Source organism: Pantherophis guttatus, chromosome 1 (assembly GCF_059756535.1).
Source record: "Pantherophis guttatus breed Tessera chromosome 1, ASM5975653v1, whole genome shotgun sequence".
Classification (NCBI taxonomy): Eukaryota; Metazoa; Chordata; class Lepidosauria; order Squamata; family Colubridae; genus Pantherophis; species Pantherophis guttatus.
Window position 1 is genome coordinate 199,074,054 of NC_142063.1, and position 26,778 is coordinate 199,100,831.

Here is a 26,778-nt window from a genome sequence, read left to right on the forward strand (position 1 = left end):
GCATATCATGCAATTATCCTTTCATAGGGTTCTTTAGCCCCATCAGGATGCTCTACTGCAGACTCATGGGGCAAATCTCAGGGCAGGCATTCTCCCTTTGTTTTCTCATAACTGGCAACAGAAGTACATTTGAGAGGAACGCAATGCCCTTCTAGTGTCATTTCAGAAGGGCCCCATAGTAATACATTAACCTCTGGCTTGCCAGTTGATTGACCTGTTCAGGAAGCAGTCACACAGAAATTCAAGGAGCATCAAACGAGTAGGAGTGCTATTCCTAACAACTCCAACCGAACATCAGGGGTGAAATCCAAATTTTTTCCCTACCGGTTCTGTGGGCGTGTCTTGGTGGGCGTGACTTGGTGGGTGTGGCAGGGGAAGGATACTGCAAAATCTTCATTCCCACCCCACTCTGGGGCCAGCTGGAGGTGGTATTTGCCGGTTCTCTGAACTACTCAAAATTTCTGCTACCAGTTCTGCAGAACCTGTTAGAACCTGCTGGATTTCACCCCTGCTTCACATGCAACACAGCCAAGCTCTTTCCATGTCCTCTTCTGCCTCCGCTGAAATTACAGTCAGAATAATGAGAGTTGGAAGGGACCTTGGAGGTCTTCTAATCCAACCCCCCCTAGGGAGACCCTATACCATTTCAGACAAATGACTGTTCAATCTCTTTTTTAAACCCTCCAGTGATGGAGCACTCACAACTTCCAAAGTCAAGCCATTCCACTGATTAATAAAGGCAAGCCGTTCCATTGATTAATAGGTGGAATTGATTAATAATCAATTATTATTATATTAATAAGTGTAATGGATTAATAACAAATTAATCCAGTTGCTTGTGCCATGGATTGGAACTTTTCCCCTGTGGACCTATAACACCATGGTGGTCTCCTGACCATGGACTATTTTCACCCCTAATGATCGGATGTACTTGGTGTCTGAGCTCCTTGCCCTGTGAGACTCCCCTCTCTCGCAGGTCTTGCTCTCCACTCTATCGAGGGCCTATCTTGATGATGGATTTTGGAATCCCGAGAGATGGCATGTTGCGAGGAGGGGGCTGTGGGGGTTTTTTGGGGAAATTTTTTAACAAGATTTTAAAGGATTCTGGGAGGGGGGTGGGTTGTGTGTGTATGGGGAGAACCCATGGGGGAGGGGGCCTGGTCCGGCTGAGGAGCGCGGCATGGGAGGTGCGGGACTCGGGGTCAAGGAGAGGGTTAGAGCTTGTGTTGTTGATGGACATTATATCAGTACTGTGGGTGGGAGGGGCAGACATGGTGGAAGCAGGGGGCCATATCATGTTGTGGGAGTGCGTGCTCGCTGTCTTCGAGCGGTGGTGCACTCCAGCCTCCAATGCTCCTCTTGTTCCCCAGGTTGCACAGACCCTCAGGCCCTGGGCCTTCGGCTGATGCTATGCAATGCCAGGTCCATGGTAAATAAAGCCCCCCTCATTTGTGATCTTGTTCAGGAGGGGGGAGCGGACCTGGCGGGTATTATGGAGACCTGGTTGGGCCAGGAGGGGGGATCCCCCTCGTTGAAATGTGCCCACCCAGTTTTCACACATTTCATCAGCCGAGGGGATGGGGTGGGGGGGGTGGCGGTTGTCATTAAAAAAGGTCTTGGTCCAAGGGTGACCACTGTTCCTCAAACGGCCGGATGTGAGTCCCTCCTTGTGAAGTGGGGTCATGGGGTACAGATGGGCCTGCTGGTTATGTACCTGGCTCCCTGTCACGTGGCGGCGGCCCTGCCTGAGCTGCTCAACGTTATAGCCGCGGTAGCGGTTGATACCCCCGGGCTTATGGTCATGGGGGATTTTAACCTGCCATCCATCGGTGAGGCGTCTGAGGTGGCTCAGGAGTTCATGGCTTCCATGACGGCCATGGACCTGACCCAGTGAGTTCATGGCCCTACTCACATGGGGGGAAAACACCCTGGACTTGGTTTTTGTCTCTGATCAGTGGCTGAGTGGTCTTGAGATAAGGGATATAGCGATCGAGCCCTTGTCATGGTCGGATCACTCCCTCCTTCGCTTTGACCTTTGAACCGCCACACACCCCCGCAGGGAGGCAGAACCGATGAGGTGGTTCCGCCCCAGGCGCCTGATGGATCCGGATAGGTTCCAGACGGAGCTTGGGCCATTCCCTGAGGCTCTGGCTCATGGCTCGACTGAAGACCTAGTGGCCACCTGGGATAGGGCGGCCACTGGAGCTTTGGACTGGGTCATGCCTTTGTGGTCTCTGACCCGGCGCCGGTCTCACTTGGCTCCTTGGTTCACCGAGGAGCTGAGGGAGATGAAGCGCTGGAAAAGATGCCTGGAGAGCAGTTGCAGGGCCAGCTGTTCTGAATCCGACCGAACACTGGTAAGGTCTCATATTAAGACCTACCTGGTGGCGATAAAAGCGGCAAAATGCAATTATTTTTCTGCTCTTATTGCATCATCAGATAATCGCCCAGCCGCCCTGTTTAGGGTGACCCACTCCCTGCTCCACCAGGGAGTGCGGGAGGACTCCTTGGAGGGTAGAGCCGAGGACTTTGTACAGTATTTGTATGACAAAATCGCTCAGATTCGGGAACACTTGGACTCTGACTGGGTAGATTCAGGAGGGATGATGGAGGCAGGTCTTGAGAATATTATCTGGGAAGAGTTTGATCTTGTGACTCCCGAAGACGTGGACAGGATACTGGGCGGATTGAGCGCGGCCACATGTTTATTGGACCCGTGTCCCTCCTGGTTGGTGCTTGCCTCCCGGGAGGTTACACGAGGCTGGCTCCAGGGGATTATTAATGCTTCCTTGAGTGAGGGTGTCTTCCCCGCTGCCTTGAAGGAGGTGGTGGTGAGGCCTCTCCTCAAGAAGCCTTCCCTGGACCCGGCAGCATTGGCTAATTATCGTCCAGTCTCCAACCTTCGCTTTGTTGCGAAGATTGTTGAGAGTATGGTAGCAAGACAGCTTCCTCAGTACCTGGATGAATCGGCTTATCTAGATCTGTTCCAGTCAGGCTTCAGGCCTGGATACAGCATGGAAACGGCATTGGTCACATTGGTTGATGATCTCTGGAGGGCTCGGGACAGGGGTTGCTCCTCTGTCCTGGTCCTATTAGAGCTCTCAGCGGTTTTTGATACCATCAACCATGGTATCATGCTGCACCGGTTGGAAGAGTTAGGGGTGGGGGGCACTGTGTTGCAGTGGTTCTCCTCCTTTCTCTCTGACTGGTCGCAGTCTGTGTTGACAGGGGGGCAGAGGTCGACCCCGAGGCCCCTTGTATGTGGGGTGCCACAGGGGTCGGTCCTCTCGCCCTTTCTGTTCAACATTTATGTGAAGCCGCTGGGTGAGATCATCCGTGGTTTTGGGGTGAAGTACCATCAGTACGCTGATGACACTCAGCTGTACATCTCCACCCCGGATCACCCCAATTATACCCTTGAAGTGATGTCCCGGTGCCTGGAGGCTGTACGGATCTGGACGGGGAGAAACAGACTCAGGCTTAACCCATCCAAGACCGAGTGGCTGTGGTTTCCGACGTCCTGATATAGTCAGTTGGTGCCCTCACTGACTATTGGGAGCGAGTCGTTGGCCCCCATGGAGAGGGTTTGCAACTTGGGTGTCCTCCTGGACTCACGGCTGTCTTTAGAAGAGCATTTGATGGCTGTGACTGGAAAGTAGTAAGTAGCATGTTACCCATGGACAAATACTTTCCCCAAAGTAACCACAGATGGAATGAAAACACCAGACTGCAAATTGAGTAAAAGACAGAGAACAACTACCCCCTTTGATTGATTGGTACCTCATCCATTTTTCAAAGGGTGAGCTAATATTCCTGATCGATATGATGTGGCCAAAGAGATCAGATGTTAAGCAGGCAGAAATAGGACTGAAAGTAATAGCATTAATGGGGACTAACATTAATCCATCAACATTTTCCTTTCAACTATTTTCTTCTTTTCAAGCAATCCATTCCCTTCTAGATCACTCTGTGTGACTAGTTTTTTGTGAACAAGCAACCCCATTTTGCAAAAAATGCCTACATTTGAGCAGGTCCTTCAAAATTCCAAATGTACCCAGCATCACAAATAGTTGGAATAACTTGCTAAAACCATGGTCTACAAACCAAACACATCATATGAAATCAAAACCAACTTAAGGTTTAGTAAAATATGTGAGCCTTGGCTTACGAAAACACTGATGATTTCATAATCAATGATATTCAAGCAAGTTTTATTTAATAAAGCATATTTTTTGAGATCATTCTATTTGTTTGTTTGTTAAATTTCTACATCACCCATCTCACCAACAGCCATAACCAGCATGGCCATACACGGCTTTGTAATCCAAAACACACAGAGACTACTAAATTACTTTTTCCTGCTTTAGTTGAAAAGTGGTACAACTCCACTTAGAAATATAAAGTCCATTAAATCCAACGTAAAATATTCTCATGTCAAGACAATTTGAGTTCTTTTGCTATAGGGAATTCAACTTGATGATTTCATCTTCTAATAGGAATAGCAATGTGATCCATAGTATGAGATTATTGTACAGTCATGTTGAAAGGTGGAAAAATAAGTGCAGTGAAATTTACCTTTCCAAAAAAAATGAAGCATAAATGAGCAGTTTTCAATAAAACTCCCTTGAATTGTCAAGTTCCAAAACATCTTTCTCTCTCCACTGTTAAACTAGACCTGGGCAGCCCAGACTTTCAACCATAGAAATTCTCTACTCTACTTTCTACCTTCAGCCATAGAAATTCACTGAGTTAATTTAAGCTACCTCCCCATCCTCAGTCTAACCTACTTCAGGAGTTCAGTGGGGAAAATCCTATGAATGCTCTTTGTCCTCCTGGAGAAAAAGCAAGATATGAATTATCATGATCTATTAATGTATAACTACATAAATAAATAGAATGTTCCTAACTTAGAATTTGCACAAAATGCTGTAGCTGCTTTTTATTGCTAAACCCAGGTTCTACAGGAACCCCTTATGATCTCTTAGTTCTTGGTCAATGATCAAACTATTTTGAGAAACACCCTCCTTCACATCTGATTAGAATAAATTAAGAAATAAATATTCAAGATACATTGGGTCCAAGTTTGGAAATACATTTTCAATGTCATATAATGAGGTCATTCCATCCAGGCACACTAGATATATCTGAAGATTGCAAATGCCTAATTCATAACCATTTTTATATTCAAACTAATATATAGGACATTGATACCTGGATACCTAAGGACCCTTAGAACATCCTACAATATACTGGGGGAAGGGACAGATTCATAACTAAGCTACTAATATTACAGGTAAAATCAGAAACTTGATTTTAATTTCCCATAGCAAATATCATTTCTCTGTGTGTTGCCAAGCTGACATGTTAGGTTTTGAAGAAATGCAAGAAAGAGCAAAGTTTGCTCAGCAGTTAGCTTTGTTTTTCTAATCAAGCCCAAACACTTGCAAGATCAACAGTGTGAAATGATGTAAAATAAAGGTTAAGAAAATAAAGGTTGAATTGAGGATAATTCACGAGGGAATCAATACTAAGCATTACTTCTAGGCAATTGGTGAAATCTGAACTGATTTGCTACTGGTTCGCTGGCCGGCCATGCGCAATTCACACCAAATGCGCGCTGTACACACATGCACACTACACACCAAGTGAAGGCTTGGGAAGGTAAGTAGAAGAGCTGGGGGGGGATCAGCTGTGGCGCATGATCTTGGGAACCTTTTAAAAAACCTTTTTAAAGCATTTTTTAATTACCGGTTCGCCCAAACCGGTAGGAAAAAAAATGCTTAAAAAGTTAAAAAAAAAAAAAGTTCCGACAATCACATATCGCTCAGCTGATCATTGGAACTTTTTAAAAACATTTTTTTACTACTGGTTCAGCGAACCAGTAGCATTTTTTACTACCGGCTTGGGTGAACCGGCCCGAACCAATAGCATTTCACCCCTGCTTCTAGGGCAACAGAGGGACATTGATTCTTGTAGAAGCTCTGTAACAGTCAATGAATATTAAGACCCTGAAGCCAGTGATACCCTAACACTAAACCACATCTTGTGTATATCCTGGTAAAGTGGGGGCACAGAACATTTATGGTTTAAGGACATTTGTGAAAGCTTTAAAAGGGATTTGTGATTTTGTGAAGAAATCTGTTTAAAGGGCTTAACTGTATGTTTTGGTTATTAAGGAACTCAGCTTGAAATAAAGAATGCAAATGTGTTTTTCTACTTTAATCATGTTTTTATATATATATATAAATCAGGAACTCTCAGAATGTTTATCTGTGAAAAAAATATGCATTTGGGAGAAGAATGCTGCTTTAAAGGTGGAATAGGGAAGAATGTAAATTGCTGTAACAGTGGCCTGGCGATGAGAGGAAAGCCATATCATGAGGACTGGTCCTCTGAAAACATTTCACAGGATGTCATCATGCTGCTGTTAGTGGGAAATGAGGATAAGTATGAATGTGTGAATGGCCTGGTTTTTCCTAACAGGATACACATTAGGAGATTAAATACATCAAGATTGGGAAAGCTGGGTTCACATGAGCATTTGAAATGTGGATTTACAGATGGCTGTTAACATATAAGCTGAGTTGACAAAATTAGAAATGAGGAGGTGATAAGCCTCCTAGGAAAGCCAAGGGAAATCATCAAAACCATTAAAAAGTGAAAGTTAGAATATTCTGGACATGTGATGCAACACCTGGAAAAATATGGCATTCTTCACTTAATCCTCCAAGGAATGATGGAAGTCAAACGAGGCCCAGGCAGAAGAAGAACATCATGACTTCAAAATCTAAGAGACTGGTTTGGACAGAACTCAGCAGCACTTTTTTGTGCGACTGCTGATAAAAATACGATCGCTAACATGATTGCCAACGTCCAATGAGGAATATGGCACAACAAGAAGAAGAAGGGTTCACATCACCTGGCTGGAAAAATCATGTTGAGGAAGAACAAGATGATGAGGCAATCAGACTGTCATGAATAGGGAGTCCCAGCCGTAGCAACAGAATCCCCTACTCCTGGCCCTTGTGAGTCAGATCTTGAACTGGAGGCTCATCCACCCAGCCCATGGGAACACTGCCAGCTCTGTGTGAAAAGACAGAAAGTGGGGAGATAGAGGAGTGCTCAGCTGTGCAGAAGGATATGACACAAGCAGGGACACTTGGGAGCAGCCTGATGCTGCTGGAGTGCCAGCTGGTGACTGAACACTTCCTGGTATTTAAAACCGGACCTGAATATGCCAGAACAACTTTCTATATCAGTCTAATTTTGTAGACCGTGCCCTTTGCTTGAAACCACTCTGTAGCCAGTTCTTCATATTCTCAAGTTTTTACTATTTTTATTAGAAACCACAACCTTTACTTTAATGATAATGAACACTCCTGTACTTCATGAATGTTGACTATGCCCCTTGAACATATACGATTATGTGTTCATATGATATGATATGAAGATATGATTCTGACTTGGCTTGCTAGAATCACAGTCCTAAAATTGCTGATTGACTGATTCAGGACAGAACAGCCATGCTTGATTTTCCCTCAGAATCCTTATATTATGCAGGCCGTCCAGGGGTAGGCTTCAAAAATTTTAGCAAGGGGTTCTCTGCCCGGTTGCTGGGTGGGCATGGCCATGGTGAGCTTGGCCTAGTTGGCCTCCTGCACCATGGTGGGGGGCGTTTTTGCCCTTCCCAGGTTCCGGAGCTTTTCTTCGAGCCTCAGGGAGGGTGAAAATGGACTCCGTAGGCTCTGGAGACCCTCCGATAGGCCCGTTTTTCGCCCACCCGAGCCTCCGTGCGCGCCCTGCACTTACCTGCATTCAAAATGGGCTGCGTGGGAACTCCTGGGAGGGGTGGGGTGGGCAGGGCCAGCCAGGAGTGAGATTTGGGGGTTTTCTGAACTGCACAGAATCTTAGCTAGAGGTTCTCCCGAACCCCTGCGAACGCCTAGCAGCCCACCCCTGAGACCATCATTTCACACAGAAACATATATCCAGGACCAACCATTTTGGATTACTGTGATTGTATGACTACTTTTCACATGAACAATACTTTCACAGATATATCTATTTGTATAGAGTTTTAGAAAGAATGTTGAAAAAAATAATGCTCTTGGTTTCTCCTTTGGCATTTATTTTCTGCAGCAAAGGAGAGCCATCATGTTATAATATAAGACAAGAGAGAAGCTAGAACCTCAGTTGCAGATAAAATAACTTCATTAACTTCATTGTAGCAGTAAAAACATCACTGACAATAGTGGAGCTTGTGTCAACTGTACATTTAATGCTAAAAATCCAGAAACATTGCCTGAGCTATGCTCTGATGCAATCTGTCAGGGGCTTGTAGTATAATATGCATTTCTGAATACAGTACTCATTACATAGACTGGGGTGAGTGGATAGATGAATAGAATCTGCTGTCTCATTTGATAATATAAGATTTAAAAATGTTTTGAAGCTGTTATGTAATATTTAATGTTAGCCTTGAGGGGTGCTTAGTGCTCACTGAGCTTGCTTGTTTTCCTGAAGATGTTTCATTATCCAAACTAGGTAACATCACTGGTGATGTTACCGAGTTTGGATAATGAAACGTCTAAAAGAAAACAAGCAAGGTCAGAGAGCACCAAGAATCCCTCATGTCAATCCTGAGCTACAAATATTCTCCTTTATTAAAGTTAGCCTTTTTTTCTTCGACATGAATTTTATATGAACTTGCCATCTGCTGCATGATCTCTGTTTAGAAAATTATAAATATTGGGATAAAACATTGCAGCCCTGCTTAAGAACTGCTTAAGAAAAGAAAAGGAGACTGAAACCTTTCTCAGAAAACCAGAAACCTTTTTCCATTCTGAAAGTTATGCAAGAGTAGTTCTTCTGTTGTGACAAAACTTGGGTAGATTCCATGGATGGCAGCCATTTTGTACAGCTTTGCCTTACAGAAGAGTAGGAAATAGCTGTGCTGTATGTGTCCCAGACTGTGTTTCTATCATGGTTTTAAGAAATGCTGAACCATACACAACTGCAGTCTCCCTATTCTACGGACTCTAAGGTTTTAATTTGTGGAAAGTTGAGCTGGTTTGTTTTAGCCTTCCCCCCACCCCCACCCCAAAATAGAGAATTGCCTAAGTCTGTTCATGCTATTCTTTGTCGCCCATGGTACCAATCTGAGTTATTATGTACAAAGCTGACTTTGGCCAGGATTAGGACATCTATTGTCCTCCAGATATTGTCATGCTAGAACTAGCCCCATTCTTCCTTATTGGTTACAACAAATGGTTGCTAGAAACTATAGTTCAACAACATTGGGAGGGTCAGAGGTTTGTCTTTGGGGCCAATTTAGACTTTGACATATCAGAATATTTGGAACAGCTCTGGCTTACTTTTAGACAGAGCAAGAGTCCTGAGTAAAACTTGCAGCTTCTATCATAGGAAAATAGGAAGTGCAGTTCTTAAAATATAAATAAATAAACAATGGAATAATTAAAGACTATGCTGACTATCCAACTACAAAGAAGGCTACCTGATTTGCTTTCCTTCTTTCTTTCTAGATTATATAGCCCATCACTGTAAGACATCACAGTCAGACACATATCCAACTTTTCCTGATTCAGTCAGGTGTAGAAATAGATAATCAGTGATTCCATGTAGATATTCCAGAGGAGAGGTCAAAAACTGTAGAAGTCCACAAACAAAAGCAATTTATCCCCTGAACTCTTACCAGATGATGCTTCCCATAAAGACATTAGCATTTTTACTAATTATGGCATCTACTTGGAGTAGATGTGAACCATTTTATCTTTAAAGTGCTTTGCAAATCTCCTGCAGTAGGCGTTTGTGGTTAGTTGAGTCTGATCCCATCTAGCCCATTAACCGAGAAAGGTCTGCCAGGCATTTCACGGAAGATTCAATAATAGTAAAGGTTGTATTTGTTGCAAAATTCATATCTTTGTGCTCTAACCACTTATCAGATGATAAGAAAGATCTTTCCGTCTGGAGAGCATCCAAACATTGCAGTGGAAATATTGGCCTTCGTCAAAGAGACCATATCTGACATAAAGCAATTTCCTATATATTTTTTATAATGCCCTACTGCTTTTGCTCATTTTTCATCATTTCAAGTTAGTGGGGTGGCTGCCTCATTCTCAGAAAGGGAATTGAAATGTTTTTGACCAAGGTAGAAAAAATATCCAAGGAAGGACTGGGAAATCTGTGCCTCTCCACATGTTGTTGAACTATAACTCCTTTAATCTCCATTAACCATGAAAGTAAAAACCACCAAGAGTTGCTTGGAGTTGTTATTAATATTAGAGGCCAAAATTGTCTGGTGCCCTACACTTTCCCATAGCTTTTAAAGATGTCAATAATTTTAAATAGAACCCTATGATGTTCTTTCCTGCTTGAATGCTTATCTACAACATCTGTGGACATATAAAGCCTGCTTTATATATTCAGATAGACAAGGTATGGACAAACACAATCATTTCCTGTCTTGTTGCCTTAGATATCCTCATTCAAAGGTGTGTTTTTTCCCCCACAATCATAGGAAAAGTACAGAGAAAACACAATGTTACTTGTAACTGACATGGGACAGTGTTTAATCTCATAAAACTGAACTGAATATTTGTTGGGCAAATGCAATGGCTTCCCACAGTAAAATAGACTAAGTAGCAAAAGTGGTCTAAGGTAAATGGCCTTATTTTTGTTACTTAATTTTTTTTAAAAAAATGACTTTTGAATATTTGCCAAGATGGAATTGTTTCAGCATCCCAACAAGCACACTTGTCCTATCTCGTCAAACCCCTTGTCACATTCGTTCTGATGTTTTATGCCGAGCCAGCCCAGAAGGCTGGTATGCTACTGTGATATTCTGACAGAACGCTTTGCATTTCAAATGCCACGCCCACCTGGATGGCAATATTTATGGCTTTGTTCACAAGCCTCCTTCTCTGATAAGGCTCCAACTGAGCAGCCATACAATGGTTGCTCAGAGCACAGGGTGTTTTGCTACAGGCATCAGGGCAGGTGCACCTGTGCTAAAAACTAACATAATAAAGGCTCGCTTACCGATAACCAGATTTTAAGACTAGTATAGAAAGGTAAGGCCAATTGCTTTAATGGGGAAAAAATAATAATGATAAAACTCAAATACTGACTTCTCGGAGAGATGATCACATTTTTTTTATCAGATCTGGAAAGATTATATAAGATATGATAAGAATAACTCTTCTTTTAATAAATTTAGCGTTATGAGGAAATTATGACTGAATGTTGAGATGTATTGTTCTGGACTATTATCTTGTATTCTTGTTTCTTCTTGCCTTACAGAATATTAAAAATGAAAAAAAAAATAATACTGGGAGGGGGGGGAGTGTGGTATGAGAAAGCAGTAAGTTACATAACTATCTCATTGTCTTGGTAGGTCAAAATTCCTAGGGAGGAAAAATACTGGATGCTGCTGTTGAACTTGTAAACTATCTAGGAAGAACCAGATTAGTAAAATGATAGATCAAAAGCCCCCCCCTTTTTTTGCATTAAAAGCACACCAATCAAATGCTAGACTCAGAAGGAATAAGAAAGTATTTTGAGTTTCAGCCAGGCCGATGCTATGAGTCCAATATCCTAAGAATAATCCACATACATACTATTATAACACTCATCAATGGGCCAACTCCTCACTCAATCACCCCAAATGCTCTCTGGAATCATCAGATTTTCAGCAGGTTTCTAAATATTAGGGTGATAGAGTTTGTCAACATTATATCTGGTGGGAGATATAAGAGAAGAGCTTTTGCACAAAATGCTCTCCTTGGAGCCCTTTTTTTACATGAATTTGGGATCTTTAGCAAGTCCTCTCTGCCATCATGTATTCAATGGGCAGATTCTATTTGGTGTTAGCAGTCCTAACCAGACCCGAAGCCATGTAAGTAACAACAGGCAGTTTGAATTGCACTTGGAAACCAACTGGCAGCCAATGGAGTTTCCATAATACTGGTGCTTTATGTCTATAGTTCTTATTTCTACATTTTGAACTAGGTGCAGTTTCTAGATGATTTTCAGGGACGCTCCCTTGTAGAGTGCATTACAGTCATCTCACCGAGCATTGGCAAGGATTTGAGTGATTATTGCCAATACATTCGGTTCCAGAAATGACCACAAATCTGGGCAAATACCCCCCTGACATACTCACAATTATTTTTCTAGAATTTATTATTTGTTTATTTTTTATATCCTGCCTTTATTATTTTTTTTATAAACAACGCAAGGGGATGAACACACCTTCCTTCTTCTATTTTCCCCACAAAAAACAATCCTGTGAGGTGAATTGGGCTGAGAGATAGTGACTGGCTCAAAACACCCAGCTGGTTTTCATAGCTAAAGTGGAACTAGAACTCACAATCTCCTGGTTTCCTGATTGATGCTTTAACTATTGGACTAGATTGGCTAATAGTAGCCAAGAGTCCAGGAAAATCCCCAAATTATATACCAGTTCTTTATTGAAGAGTACAAGCCCATCAAAACACTAAGATTGGTATTATCCCATGCTCAGTCAGTCTCTGAATCAATAGCTACTCCATCTTGCTATGGTTACCCTGTTTCCCCCAAAATAAGGCATCCCCTGATAATAAACCCTATTGGGCTTTTGAGCGCATGGCAATAAGGCCAAGCGCTTATTTCAAGGTTCAAAAAAATATAAGACAGGGTCTTATTTTCGGGGAAACATGGTAAGTACCAACCTATTTGCATAAGAGCCTGGTGGCACAGTGGACTAAACTGCTGCTGTTAAAGTAGTACTTAGCTGCCAGCTGCCTGCAATTACTGCAAGTTCAATTCTCACCAGGCTCAAGGTTGATTCAGCCTTCCATCCTTTCGAGGTAGGTAAAATGAGGACCTGGTTTGTGGGGGCAATAAGCTGACTTTGTATAAAATAGAACACCTCTCAGGGGGGGCCAAAAAGCCCTACTTAAGCAGGTATATACAAAAGTATGAAGGCTATTGCTTAATGCATTGTAAGCCGCCCTGAGTCTCCGGAAAAGGGCGGCATATATAAATCGAACTAATAAATAAATAATAATAAATAAATATTTCTCCTCATCTAAATCTAAATCTACAGCTTCCAGACACCTTGTTTAACTTCTACTAGATTTTCCAGTTGGTCTGTGGTAGAGATGCAGAGCTGGGCATCATCAGCATATTGGGGATAATGGGCCCAACTATCAAATAATATGTCATTTGGTTCCGTGTAGTTGTTAAAGAAAATGTGGGAGAAAGCTGGGCATGAGAGTGTGTGAATGTACAAAGGAATGCAGATTAGGTATGGAGAAACAGTACAGCTCAGAAGTAAGAGCTGTGAAAAGAAAGCATTTGAAAGACATACTACCTTAATTAACTCACTAAAAATGTGACTGGGAATTCACTCTTATGGTTTGCAATATTATATTTTATCCCAGCTGAGCATTAAAAGATGCCTTTCTGAAATCCCCGAATTTCTTGCTTCTTTGACTAGCCAACTATGTGGGGTTTAACATTGTGACAACCCACGCTGGAGTGCTCCGGGGCTCAATCTTTCCTTCCCCACACAAAACAACTAAAAAATCTGCTCAATGAAACCACTTTAAACTGATGCCTGTAACTCACACTCCTGACAGATGTCCAGAAGGATACTATTCTCAATGGTACTGGTGGTTTCTGACAAGTCCAGCAGGGCTAACAGAGTCATGCTTCCTCCAACCATTTGATACTGTGGATCATCAATGAGACACCATTGTTGTTTCTGTCTCATGCCTGAGTTTGATCCCTGGATGAAAAGGGCCCAGCTAATGTGCTTTTCCCAGAATTCTTTACAGCTACCATTCCACTACTTTCTCAACAACTTTCTCTGAAAAATCAAAGGTTAGAAACTATTTGATAATTATCTTAATAAAGATGGGTCTGAAGGCAGCCTGGTGATGGGTACACCAATCCTCTTCTGGGACATTGATATTTTCCCCTTTGACAATAAAACCCTCACAAAGGCCCAGTCCCAGACTCAAGCTGCAGATAGAAACGAGGAAAGGCAGAAGTCCAACCTGCAAGTGGCAGAGTTCATCTTAACGAAGGATTCTGCTAATTCTTCAGGATCAACAGCTTCAACTTCTTCCTAGCTGGTAATGTCACAAATAGTAATGTTCAATCCCTCTTTGGACTTTGTCCAGCAAACTTCCAACTTTGAGGAAATGCTAATGATTTAATCCACAAAGTACTTGGCCACCATCTCAGAGCCATCCATCAGCCATCCTTCTGGCCAACCTTTTATCGAAAAGTAGACTGCATACTACAAATATGGAACTGACCCAGAAATTGCTGTCTATGACATAAATACTAATAACACCCATGAAAGGCCTGGGGAAGTGGATTCTTCCCCAGCATTTTTTCCAAAGAGCCTGTAGTACAGTGGACTAAAGCACTGTTATTAACATCTGCTGCTTGCAATTACTGCAAGTTCAAATCTCACCAGGCTCAAGGTTGACTCAGCCTTCCATCCTTTCAAAGGTAGGTAAAATGAGAACCCAGATTGTGGGGGCAATAAGATGACTTTGTATAAATATACAAAAGTATGAAGGCTATTGCTTAATGCATCGTAAGCCGCCCTGAGTCTCCGGAGAAGGGCGGCATATAAATTAAAAAAGCAAAAAGCAAAAGCAAAGGGAGAGGATCTACAATAGCTTGTGTTCAGCCATAGCTTCCTACTTCATCTACCTGTTGCAGAAACCTTTGTGTTAGCTATTTGATAAGGAGAAACTGGGAATACAGTTTCATTTAATTTCTCATACCAAGCATGCCCATTGGGGAGAAAAGGAAGTATTATAAAAGGGTTGGCTTCAGAGGCAGAGTCTTAAATTGCCGCAGGAGCTGGGGGAACAACTAGAATGGAGGTATTGACTGGAAACAACTCTTGCTATTGAAGATATATGGTTTTAATCAAAAATAATGTGGCCAGGCAAACCTCAGTTGGGTTGGGCAGTGTTTATGCTGCTGAAGGCTTCTTAATAGGTGAAGGGCCCAAAGTCAGTGAAACAGAGTAGGGCACAATCTAGAACTTTTCTTCTCGACACAAAGAGTCCCGATGGAGTCAAATATTATGGAAGATTTGATCAGTCAGAGAAAAGCAAACTATCCAGTATGACTCACTGAAAGAAAATTGATAATTAGAAAGGCAGAATCAGACACAGTCAATTCCTTTAAGCTATCATAACCCACATTAACAAGATAAAATTATAATAAAGCATGCTAATAACATCTCCTACAGTGAGACTTTTTAGGGCAACATCTAATATTATGCAAGATTATTTTCATTAATCTAAAAGACTCTTTTAATCTCCTCTTCCCCTTGCAGCTTCTAGAGCCTCTTGAGCTGCTCTGCCAACTTCCCCAGATTTTTCAAGAAGCAAACTGGAAGACTTAGACTATGAATATTATACCGGCCATATTTACGATGAGCACTTGTGATTTGATTTCATTTACATTTAAAATTAATGAAAATTTAGCAAATTACTTCAACTACCTCTGACAAACAGAGGGAGGAGGGAGGGAGGGATGGAGAGACAATTTCCCCCTTTTATCATGTTAAAAATTAAAATTTGGTAAATTTGGAGAGGACTTGCAATTCTTCAGTCTTTGGATGTAACCTTAGTTTTAGAGTCATTTTACTGGAACTGGACTACCTCACTAGTCCAGAGTGAATTTATAACTGTAATTGATTTTCGGTGTCAGGAACAATAATTTCCCTGAGCACTCAATTCTTTGGGCCAGCCAGGGAATGTGTAGATGGGCCTGCTATCAGGGTATGATGGAATTCATAAAAGCCATGGTTTACAATAAGAAGTGGCCTTGAAGTTGATACCTGCTGGAACCTCTTTAACTGAAATACATATTTTCCTTGAACTGTACTGCTATCATGTGAACCCAGGAAAACACATAGTTTCTTCATGGAGATGCCGACAGATGCAGCAAGCACACCCTCACCAGGATCCATCTGCAGTCCATTAAAACAACATGATGGTTAAATCATAGATACTATGAAAACTACCTTATATTAATTAGACAAGACACAATGTTTTCTGTCAAATTTAGAAAGAGAAGCAATAGCCATAGCAATAGTGCTTAGATTTATATACCGCTTCACAGTGCTTTACAGCCCTCTCTAAGCAGTTTACAGTGTCAGCGTATTGCCAACAACAATTCGGGTCCCCATTTTACCGACCTCAAAAGGATGGAAGGCTGAGTCAACCTTCAGCCTGGTGAGAATCGAACTGCTGGCAGTCGGCAAAATTAGCCTGCAATATTGCATTCTAACCATTGCACCACCACGGCTCTCAGAAAACATTGTTCTCTGCCTTTTCTCTCTCTATCTTTTGGATATACAGCATAATAAGATGAAGCAGAGGTGTAGAACTATAGGACATCAGTCAGTACAATTGCAGTATAGATTTTACTAGCAGAGATTCTTGGGGGTGGGGGGGAAATGAAGTATCCATTTGTCTATAGAGCCATATTAAATAAGAGTTCATTAGGGCAGGCCTATTTCGTCCAATTAATTTAGAACAACAATCAGCGGAAAGAAACAGGGGCCACATCAAGCTCTTTTTAAAAACACTGAAGAAAAACTCAAAAACTCCATGTCGCAGCAAAACTATTTCGACAGTTTTAAAATCCTAAATGAACAAAGGAGGTGCTTGCTTGATACCAAAAGGTAATGAAGGTCCCAAGGGAGTCTTTATGAGGAGAATGTTCTAAAACTGAAATTTACTGCTTAAAAGCAATCCGACTATCTCCCACCTCAGTTATTTAAAGCAGAAGCAACAACAACAACAAATTCAATAGGATAGAAAAAGACATTCCTTTGCATATCAGGATCCTAACGCAGCAGGGTTTTAAGGATAACAACTGCATAATGAATTGACCCAAAAAACTATTTTAGTCATTGCAGTGTAAATCAATTAATGTTTTTTTTTTCATTGTAGAAATTTTTTCCCCAACATTCATTTACAAATGGATAATACAATCAGATTGCTTTGCAGTACATTCTTGGCATAATAGAAAACCAGAGGGTGGAGCTCTAATACCTATACAGTATTTGGTAGGAGACACTGATAATCAGTAAAAAAAGCTGAATTCTAACATACATTTCCAAATAAACTTGATAACCTTGTTTATCCTTTCATGACACTCAGAATCTATCCTTGGGAAGCAACCTCACCATATTTTCAACTGATTAACTGTAGTTTTGCAAGTCGAAGGCGTGAGAATTTCTTAAAAAATAAATTCATAGTACCAAGCCATTTTTCCTTGCAGGTAATGCAACATCCTACATGGATTATTTTAGAGTAGATAAAGGGACAAATAATTGACATTTCAGGGCTCCATTCCTCCCTGCCCAGATTGTCACTTGGTGCTTCAAAATTGTGTCTGGGTTCCAAATAACTTATTACAAATGAGGAGGTGGGGGGAGGAGTTACCAAAAATATAGGTAGTCCTCAACTTACAACCGTTCATTTAGAGATGTTTGAAGTTACACCACCACTGAAAAAAGGGACTTACGACTTTTTCACACTTATGACCATTGCAGCATTCCCGTGGTCAGGTGATCAAAATTTAGACACTTGGCAACTGACTGGTATTTATGACATGTGATCACCTTCTGACAAGCAAAGTCAATGGGGAAGCCAGATTCACATAACAACTGTGTTACTAACTTAAGAACTGCAGTGATTCACTTAACGAATGTGGCAAGAAAGGTTCATTAAATGGGGCAAAAATCACTTTAAACAATTGTTTTGCTTAACAACAGAAATTTTGGGCTCAATTGTGGTCGTAAGTCAAAAGGACTCCCTGTATTTGAGCACTTGCAATTTTACACAGTGCACTGGCTTAAATCACAGCACCTTTAACACTACTAAAATATAATGAAATTTATCTCTATAGCCTTGAAGCTAAGTTTTTACTTGTGGCTCAGCTCCATTTATTTATTTATTTATCAAATTTTTATACCGCCCTTCTCCCAAAGGGACTCAGGGCGGTGTACAGCCAAGATAAAAACCAACAATATAAAAGTTAAAAACAATTTAAAATTATTAGATAGTTTGGCCAATCATCTAAAACACAATAACCCGTTAAAATAATATTTTAGGCCAGCCCTGCTTGATGGAATAATAGCGTTTTAAGGGCGGAAGGTACGGAGGTCGGAAATCCGACGAATCCCCGGGAGCAGCTCATTCCAGAGGGCAGGTACTCCTACAGAGAAGGCTCTCCCTCTGGAGGTCGCCAGTCGACACTGTCTAACCGACGGCACCCAGAGGAGACCCTCTCTGTGGGAGCGTACTGGTTGGTGGGAGGCTATCGGAGGCAGAAGGCGGTCTCGTAAATAACCAGGTCCTATGCCATGGAGCGCTTTAAAGGTGGCGACCAATACCTTGAATCGCACCCGGAAGACCACTGGGAGCCAGTGCAGTTCGCGCAGGAATTTCAATATGGACAAGCAAAATAATAAAATGAAAACTTCGAAATCATATATAATCCTGATTGGGCTAAACCCTGCCTTTAAAATATTAAAAGAAAAAAAAACTCTATTTGCCACAAAACCCAGGATTATTAACTGCTTCATTTCCTATAAATCTATATATTTTGTTTGCATCCTGCCTTTATTATTTTTACAAATAATTCAAGGCAGCTAACATATCCTACATACCTTCCTCCTCCTATTTTTCCCACAACAACCCTGTAATTGGGCTGAGAGAGAGAGTGACTGGCCCAAGGTACCCAGCTGGCTTTCATATGAATGCTATATCACTCCAACATATGTCAACCCTTTTATAAAAAGTAGAGGTTTTTCTAATTCAGAGGTGCCAGAATTTCGTAATTACATTTGATCACAATGTAGAAACATTAAGTCATGGATTTTTCTTTCTCGCTGAATTTTTTCTTTCTTTCAACCTAATGGAATATTGGGAAGAAATTGTGTAGCAGGACTCTGTCTGTCCATGCATGGTAACTTCCAAAAACTGGAAGAGGCATACAGTCCCAGAAAAAAGCAGAAACACCGACATGCAAATATATTACATATTTACAGTTTTGCATGTTTCTTTTATTTTTCCTTGGTTCTGGGGGGGGAGAAATTGTCCCCCTCAGAACGGGCTCACAATTTGGGTGTCTTCCTAGACTCACAGCTAAAATTAGAGCAACATCTGTCAGTTGTGGCTAGGGGGACCTTTGCACAGGTTCGCCTGGTGATCCAATTGCGACCCTACTTGGATCAGGAGGCTCTCCTCACAGTCACTCATGTCCTTGTCACCTCACGGTTAGATTATTGCAATGCGGTCTCCATGGGGCTACCCTTGAAAAGTGTTCGGAGACTACAGTTGGTCCAGAACACAGCCGCGCGAGCTGTCGTGGGTGCACCTAGGTACACCCACATTACACCAATTCTCCGCGAGCTGCACTGGCTCCCGATTGGTCTCTGGTCACAATTCAAGGTGTTGGTTATTACCTTTAAAGCCCTACATGGCTCAGGGCCAGGTTATCTTCGAGACCGCCTTCTACCGCATAGCTCCCAGCAGCCGGTAAGATCCCACAGAGTTGGTCTCCTCTGGGTCCCGTCAGCTAAACAATGCTGGCTGGTGGGCCCGCGGGGGAGGACCTTCTCTGTGCTGGCCCAGCTCTCTGGAACCAGTTACCTCCTGAGATCTGGACCATCCCCACCCTATTGACCTTCCGAAAAGCGGTGAAGACCTGGCTTTTCCGGCAGGCCTGGGGCCATTGATCTCGCTGTTGCGATCTGGCGAGATCCGGCCATGAATAGTGTGAATGGGTTTTAATTGTTTTTAATATTTTAATTTTTTATGTTTTTATATATGGATTTTAAATGCATTGTAAGCCGCCTTGAGTCTTCGGAGAAAGGCAGCATACAAGTTGAACAAATAAATAAATAAATAAATAAATAAATAAATTTTGTTACTCAAGGAACATCAGCATCTTCATTTTTGTTTAACACCATCTAAATTAAATATACTGGAGAGGAAAAAAACCCCCACCGTTCTATGCATTGGTAACAATACTGAATCTGTTATACAGAATGTACCCTATAGAAAACGTACAACAAATTACATTAAAAGTTTGAACTGCTTGTCATTTTCTTCTAAAGTTTTCTTCATTTCTTGTTTCACGCCTGGTCTTTGAACAAGTACAATAACATTTTCTCAGGAAAAAAAATTATTTAGCATATGGCATCTCTGGAAAAAAAAACCTTGAATGTGATTCATTTAATAAAATATATTGTGATTGGACCTACGGGGCCTGACTTTGGGGTACGACTCATTTTTCAAACTCTACAAAGCATAGAAAGGTAAGTCAAGAGTTGATTAAAATTAAGAGTTGAACAAATCTGTAATCATCCGTTTGGGAGAATGTAAAGATAAACATGTATTGAAGTGAAACAAATACTAACCTGGGTCAATTTGCCCAGGAAAATTGAATCTATTGCCCATGAATTGCCATGGTGGCAATTGTTTGAAGTTGGGGCTTGGATTCAATTAAATTTTAATGTGGTCTCTTTAACACACACAAAAAATATACATGAGTTGCTAGAGTTCCAGCTGAACAGCGAAATGCGTGCAATGGTTGCAGCCACATGATTTTAATATTAACCATGCCAGAAGCGCATTCATCATCTGCAGCAATACAGAAACCCTCATGATAAATTGCTCCTAGTCTGTTCTCTTCCCTTGATTAATATTCAGCTTCTGCTACTGCATAAGATGAAACACCGTATCTATCATTACCAAAGAAGGAACATAATAAAGTTCTGACACACCCAATATTCCGGAGATACAGCAAAGCAATAGTATATTTGATCAAAGAAGGTTCCAGAAAGAACTTTTAACATATTAGGGAAATTTTCCTAGGATTCTAATTCTGCAACAGACCTAAGCGGCTGAGAACTGATGGCGGGGTATATACCCTTTCCATTTATATTACACGCTTATGACGAAAGACAGTATTTTGTGCCATTCAGCTCTTATTCATTTTGGTGCCTTCTGGTCAGTGTTGACTCCTGGTGACTGTCTGGACAAGCCCCTGCAGTTTTCTTGGCAGGGTTTTTCAGAAGTGACTTGCCATTGCCTCCTTCCTATGGCCGAGAGTGAGTGACTGGCCCAAGATCACTCAGCTGGTTTTATGTCTAAAATGGGACTAGAACTCATGATCACATGATTTCTAGCCTGATGCCTTAACCACTACACCAAACTGGGTGTTTAACCAAACTGGCTCTTGAGCCAAGAGTAAGAAAAATTGTGCTAATCTCATCTTCACATCCAACAGAAACAAACCTAAACATTTTGCGCAGCAAGGATTTTTCACAGAAGTATATTTGTAGGCTACTGTTCAGCTGCAGAATAAAACAGCAGATCAGCAGAGGTTATATATAAATACTGTTCTCACCTTTCAGAGAATTTAAATGCCTGCATTTTAATTTGCTCAAACAATTTGACAGGTTTAAGATGAAAACACATCCCTTACAGCAGGACAAAAAAAGAAATATTTTCGCCAAACAATATACACCGGTAATGACATTTCTAGATTCTGTAACAGGGATATACACCAAGCCTTTAGTGCCCCAAATTCAATGATATCAGTAAGACGTATCGACCAGCCAAACTTCATAATCAACCAGCCCTATCTGATATGTCAATGATTGGACTGTGCTACTCTAGAAAAGGAAGAAAAGTGAGATATGCAAAATGTGAGATATGCAAATACCCGTTCTCCACTTATTTTGATTAAAGACAGGGATGATGATAAAGTATCTCTGTTCCAAAAAGAATATGGAAATTTTGGATGCCTGAGTAAGGTCCATATAGCCAGCAGGGGCACTAGCAGTCCAAGGTAGTACATTCCAGTAACAGATCAATCACATAAAGCTGCCAATGCTGGTTTTTCCTATAAATTTAAGCTATTGCACAACAACTCAAGATTTAAAATCTAACCGAACCATATCCATATGCTTTCCTTCTTGATCAAGTATATAACAAGGTCCCCTCCAATTCTGTTCCATTAACAATTTTACTATTCCATTGCAGAAAATTATTGAAACCCAAGTCTACCAAGAAATGAATGGGGCCTATTTACAAGCAATGGATACTAGGGTAAAATGTTAGTGTTTACTTACGGCAGGTTTTGAAAGCCCCAATCCAGTCTACCCTACCTTGTCCATCCTGAATAAAAACCCTGCACACCCAATCCTGCAGCATAAGGCACCCATGTCCTTTTGATGACAATTTCTACACTAAGCTAATTCAGACATTTTATCAATCTCTTCCCCGCATGATGCCACTCCACCTCACTTAGGCAGAGAATTAAACTGTCTTCTGCAGATTTTTGCCACCTAGACTATACTACACTTCAGTTCAGAAGCAAAGCTTCCCAATACACTTTAGTTAAGAGTTGGGCATATTTATTTTGGACTGGAAATGGGTTGGGAAAAGAATAGCATCACCCAGCAAGGTATAATTCAAAGGAGGATATAATTGAAATGATCTAAGTAGAATTCAGAAAAGTTCTTCCTTGACTTTTAAATCAGACCCAAAATTCTTTGCCTTGTGATATTTTCAACTCCTGACTTCCCAGCATAAGTGTTAACAGATACTTTTCCATTACTATAACCTTTCTTTGTAAGTAACATTTTCTAAAAACAATAGTTTAATGAGTCCAAAGTAAAACATTAAAGGAACAGTGGCATCAAATTGTAAATGTTAAACTTGGATATTTTGTTTTTACAGTGGGGCTCTTTAAACAGGACCTTCTACAAAAGATTGTATAATGAATGTAATTCTATTCACTGTTCTCACTCATAGCAAAGACCCATTTCTAACCAGCCACCTGTGTTTTTCCTTAAAAATTACAGTAGCTAAATAGGCTTTCTCCCTAGAAGATACCTGCAAAACTCTACGCTCCCCACCCCTTTTGCTCATCCCTACTATCTGGGTGGAAAAACTGCCTATTTTGGTTACATAAGGAATGGCACTCATGCCTAATCCATACAAATAAAGGAAACGGTCTCACAGGCACACAAGTACTGAATGGGGCATTATGGCTACATTAACAGCCATGTGTATACTATATTCAGATGGTTTTTAATTAAAAACAATAGGGTAAAGCCTAAGAGAGAACTGGGAAGGCTTACAAGCCCAGCTTTGGGTAGACTTTTGTTTACATCAGAGTTGCTGCTGGTGGGAAGATAATAGGCTCTGCCTTGCATACACAAGATACAACATTCAATTTTAGCTGCTGTTGGAGCTTGCCTGTTTATTTTACTGAAGTTCTTGGTTTACATCTTTAATAACATTCATTTGAAGGGCTAAACTGAGAGAGAATCTCATTCCTATTCAAACACAGTTCTTTGTGGATTCTCCTGGCTTCTGGAAGAGAAACCAGGACAATGTCACTAGGGGGAGGGGGGGAACTGAATTAAACTATATTGTCCTGTAAAGGTAAAGTCTTCTTCAAGCAGAGTCCAGCCCTGATGGCCTCATAGAAACACCCATACAGTTTTCTTGCTAACAGTAAGAGATTTGCCATTGTCTTCAGCCGGGGTGTAGTTCCATCATATGCTGATTGCAGGATGGTGGTTTTTCTTCTTTATTTTATCTCCAATATCTGGAAGGGGAAGCCTGAGATTCTTCCACCTGCACTCTTGAAACAATTTACCTGTTTAATCTACACTGTGCACAAAAGAGAAACAGCCATCTCTTCTTAATGTCTGCAGCAGTTTTTTGGTAATCAAACGAATCAGCTCTTTGGAATACTGACTTGGTGGCTTTGAATGGAAAATTCCTTTAGTCTCTTTTGAAGAAAGGATCCCCAACTCCACATGTCCGTTTGCGTTCTGCATGGCCATTAAATATCGCCTTCCCTGGCGCCTCTTCGTCTCTTATTGACACTTCTACATTCCATCTTGCTAAGGGTTCGATTACTAATTCCTTGGACTCAATCCTGCATGGAACTTTCCCCAAAGTCTGTCTCCTGTGATTTTTTTTTTTTTTACTCACAACAAGAAGGGCATTTTGCATCTGTTCAGAGATACCTGCATTATTTCCCAAAGAAATAGGATCGTGGCTTGAAATTTGGTGCTTGGGGGGGTGGGGGCTGTTAGAAGCTGCTGTAGACCAAGATTCTCTGTAAGCACTGCATTGTCCAGCACGCTTTTTCTCCCGCTTCCCCCCTCCCCTGCTTTTTCACTGCTACGAAGTCCAATTCCTTGACTGTTCCTTGTTCCTCGAGACAATTTGGGTTTCCATGCTCTGTCACGAAGCAGTGGAAGGACGGTGCTTTATGCAGCACGCAGGATGCAGACCCCGACTTCGGCCAAATCACGAAAAATTCCAAGGGTATCTGGACAGCTCTCGGCCCCTTGGCCCCCTCCTTGCTGCTTTTACCAGACGGCCTGTCATCCTCCTCCAACACGACAGCACTTCCAGGGAAAGATTTAAAATAAGAAAGCTGCCTCGGCCTATTTAGTTAGTCACGTGGAGCGAGGCCATGCCCGTCTCGGATTTTGCTACGTGCGTGGCCTATGCTGGGCTGGGCAGCCGCCGCAAACCTGAATCATAACGCCCCCTGATGATTAACCAAGAGGCGGAAGCAGCAGGAAGCACGCGATCCATGTAGCTCCGGTTAATTTCCAAAGGGAACCTGCGATTCCTGATTAAAGGCGTCCAAGCTGGAACGGATACAGGGGCGAGGGAAGAGGCCGAAGGGCGGGGAAGGGTGAACCCATCTCATCTAAAACAGTCTGATCGGCTTCGACGCTTAACGTGCCTATTCCGACCGCAACTCTTTAAAACAGCAGATGGACGCAGCGAGACACGGAAACGTGACTGCGAAAAAGCAAAAAGCCTTCCGCCAGGGGAGCTTTACCGCCTGATCTCGCAGGGCTGATCTCAATCAATCCTAGCTCTGATCCGTCAGTTGAGCTGACGCGCTTCTCCCGCCTGTACTCGTGAATGGACGCTACCTGGATTCTCTCCTCCTCCCCCACCAACTTCCCTTCCCACCCGCCCCGTTTCGCCCTTTCCGCGTTGTTTGCGAAGAAGCACTAAAGAACTCCTTGGGGCCTCCCATCCGAGAGCCATCTCTTGGAAACAACATATACGTTGTATCTCCTGCCTTCCCTTGTCAATAGTCTCGGGTTCCTCCTCCTATCTTCCCCTCCCCCCTTTTGCAAAGCTGAAGACTACCGGGAGGGGAAGGGAGGGGAGGGGGGGAGGAAACCAGCAGAATAATTACTGAAGCTCCAACACGCAGAGCTTTTTCCTTGACGCACTGACTCCCGATGAGCACTTTCGAAGCATGGAGAAAACCTATATCAACGTTCCCCTTTCTTCTTCCCCCCTTCTTTTTCTTACGTGAGCCTCTCCAGAAGTTCACTTACATATGGACGACCTGCTCCTTCCACACCTTCCAAAATAACCCCAGTTTAAGAGAGGGCGGCGAGGCTCTAGAGGAGCAAGGGTTGAACCATATACGTTTCAGCCAAAGGGTTTTTACAATGGCAGGCTCACAGAGCGAATTGTTTTGTGGTTCCTGGCACCAAAGGTTTGCCACCTTTCCCAATCAACGCGCTAAACGAAAAGGTACCTGAAGCGCTCTCGATACTGATCAAACTGCCTCGCTTAGCATTCCTCGCATTCAAGAGAGTTCTCGCCTATCGCAGTGCTACTTAGGAATGGCCATTTGACACGTCGTTATAGGCGGCAAAAACGGAAAGATGAATGAAACTGCCCCAGCACGTCTGGAGGAAAATAGCACATCGCTGGGGCTCACGGGAGATCGCCAAACTCAGCAGAACTTTCGCAAGGTGGTCTTTGGGGATCATTAAGCGAGGAAGGATGGAAGATTTTGTTTGTCTGTTCTTACGGTCTCTTTTACCTCTTAAAAATAGATTCAAAAGATTTAGACTCAAGCTCCCTTCTTTGAAACCTCCCTCTTAATAAAATAAAACAAAACCACAACATACTGTTTAGTTACAGCACCTCTTTCCAAAACAAACACAGGTCCCCAGCCTAGGGAAGCGTGCCACTCTTTCACAGCAGGTCTCTGCAGTGAAGAAGTCAGGAAAGGTTTATCTTTCCTAAGTGGCGACGAATGCGGATGTCGTGAGGCAGGGTGGCTATGGCGTGCAAACAGAGAAGATCAGTATTGGCAAAAGGGACCAAAGGAACCTGGAAACTAAATAATGAGCTTCAATCGCGAGCGATTTTAATGCACCAGTCTCCATTCCCTCGCTCCCTTTAAGAGCAGCCTCTTCATATATAAAACTTCTGGCCAGTTTTCTGCCTCCGGCGTTTCTCCTTGCCCCCCCCCCCCATTTTGCAGTATTTGCATTGTCACCGGTCTCCCTGCTTTAGGCAAGTATCTCCAAGGCGTCGGATTTCCCTTCATCATCACAACTTTTGCTTGCAGGGGAATCCCATGAGAATGGCCCTTAGCTGTCCGAGGTGCTGAAACAAAAGTCCCGTTGCTGCAGTGAGGCTTTTAGGTGCGCACTCTTGCCTTGGATGGGTTTCTGCGGCCGTTGCGAGAGTCAGCAGCAGTGTGCTGTTTGCTGTCCAGGGTACTGAAATGGAATCTGTAGTCGAAGAATGCTGCCCAGCGTACAAGAAAATCCTCCGCTATCTACAATTTTTCCTCCCCACCTCTTTTTATAGCTAGTCACACCGATTCTGCACCAAAACGCGGGAGGAAGAAAAGTGATTT

General features: G+C 42.3%; 1 protein-coding gene across 4 annotated transcripts in view; it reads right to left on the reverse strand.

The window, feature by feature from the left end:
- SNAP25 (synaptosome associated protein 25) overlaps positions 1 to 26,778 on the reverse strand; it is a 68,049-nt gene that overhangs the window by 40,756 nt on the left and 515 nt on the right. Inside the window, exon 1 of one of the 4 annotated variants that reach the window (XM_087882303.1) lies at positions 6,920 to 7,078. The exons of the other annotated variants lie outside the window; for them this stretch is intronic. The gene's annotated coding sequence lies outside the window, so the exon portion shown is untranslated. Of the gene's footprint in view, positions 1 to 6,919; positions 7,079 to 26,778 lie in introns of those variants that run through there. 4 annotated transcript variants of the gene reach the window in all.